The sequence below is a fragment of the Nicotiana tabacum genome, chromosome 18 (assembly GCF_000715075.1).
Source record: "Nicotiana tabacum cultivar K326 chromosome 18, ASM71507v2, whole genome shotgun sequence".
NCBI lineage: Eukaryota > Viridiplantae > Streptophyta > Magnoliopsida > Solanales > Solanaceae > Nicotiana > Nicotiana tabacum.
The window spans coordinates 157,993,124-157,995,296 of NC_134097.1; positions in this window are offsets into that span (position 1 = coordinate 157,993,124).

Below are 2,173 nucleotides of genomic sequence, written 5' to 3' on the forward strand. Positions count from 1 at the left end.
TAAAGATTTCTTAAACTATAATGAGGGTAAATAGTTTAAAATAATTAGTGAAAATATCATTTAGCTAAAAGTCCATGTCTTTACGATATATGTAAATATGTTCTTATATTATTGCCTTTTCTTTTCAATATTTTAGATTTCTCAATATGTCTGTTATATCACTGCGTGAAATACTTGAGACCAACACGTTGGTAGGACCAAACTTTGATGACTGGTATAGAAATTTGAGAATTGTTCTCATGCATGAAAAGCTTATTAATGTGATCGATAAGCCTGCAAAGATAATCCCACCAGAGAATGATATTCAAGGCACCAAGGTTTATCAGAAACACTTGGAAGAATTTACTATTAAACACATCATTCTGGCTTCTATGAGTTCTGAACTCTAGAGGAAACATCAGAACATGGATCCAATTGCAATTATTGAATATCTTAAGAAGATGGTTGATATACAGTTGGACATTGAAAACTCTCTGGTTGGACCCCTTGTCAATCATGTGATTGTTCTTGCCAAAGAACATGAGAAGTTGGGGTACAAGCTTGATACAGAGCTTTCTGAAGATTTGATCTTGCGGTCAGTATATGATGATGAATGTTTTCACTGTAAGAAGAAAGGGTATTGGAAGAGAAACTGCAAGAAGTATCTTGCAACTCTAAAGGACAAGAAACAAGGTGAGACATTAATGAAAAATATTTTCAAGGTTTCTTTAGCTACTACTAATTCTTCACTGTTGGTATTAGATACTGGCAGTGGTTATAACATCTGTAATATGTTGCAAGGGTTCAAGATAAGTAGTAGACTAAAGAAAGGAGAAATTAATCTACAAGTTGAAAATAGTGCAAAAGTTCAGCCATAGCTGTTGGATCAATTTCCTTACTAATGCCTTCGGGCAAAGTACTTATGTTAGATGATTGTTATTATGTTTCTAAATTTGTTTCGAATATAATTTCAGCTTCTATATTGGACAAACGTGATTTTCACATAAATATAGGCAATGGTATTTGCTCTATTTATTATGGTGATAATTTATATGTGAATGGCTATCTCCAATATGATGTTTATGTCTTACCTAATGTAAATGCTAATTCGATTATGCATGTTTCAAGTCTTAAGAAAAAAAGAGATGATCAAGTAAATCATACATACTTTTGACATTGTAGGCTTGGTCATATTGGAGAGAAAAGAATTAACAAGTTATACAAGGAAGGGTACCTTGACAAATATGATTTTGAATCATATCCAACTTGTGAATCTTGTCTCAAAGGAAAAATGACCAAATCTCCATTTACTGGAACTGGAGAAAGAGCTACTAAATTATTGGGACTAATTCATACAGATGTTTGTGGGCCCATGAAAATTCAAGCTAGAGGTGGATATTCTTACTTCATCATTTTCACTGATGATATGTCAAGATATGGATTTCTGTATCTTATGAAACACAAATCTGAATCTTTTGAAATGTTCAAAAGGTTCCGTAGTTGTAAGCACGTGATTTTTGCTTCACAAGCAATCACTCCAAAAGGAAAACAAAAAATAAAAGTAGTGACAAATGATTTCGCTGTACAATTTTTCGATTTTTTCCGTGACATGTGTTATTAGTCGTTTGTAGGTCTGTCCATTTCGCATTTAGTCATTATCAAACAAAATACAAAATATGTGTCGTTAAAAGAAAATTCAAAAAAATATATAAATATATGTGCGTCGTTCGTTCTAGGTTGTGATTTAACTTACTTTTGTGATATTATGTGGAAATGTTACAGTGTTGTTGATTTTAATTTCACTATTTTATTGTTATCTCATTTTTGTTTAAAAGAAAAAGAAAAAAAAAAGCAAAAGAGTGAAAGAAAATCGGTTTGGGCCAAAGAAGAAATAAAACAAAGCAGGCTCAAACCAGCACTCAGACCCAGTCCAAGTCAGCCAGCCCAAGACCCATTCACCAGTTATCAAAACGACGTAGTTCAATACCCATACTACGTCGTTTCAAGGGCGACTCATCTCAGCCGTTCCGATCAATCCAATCCAACGGTCCAGGATCACTATCAGTAACCCGTTCAAAACCCGACCCAGGAACCAATCCGACCCAACCCCTCACTTAAACCAAACGACCCCGTTTAACTATCAAACGACCCCGTCTCATTTCTCAGCATCAGATCTAAGCCGTTGAGATCATCT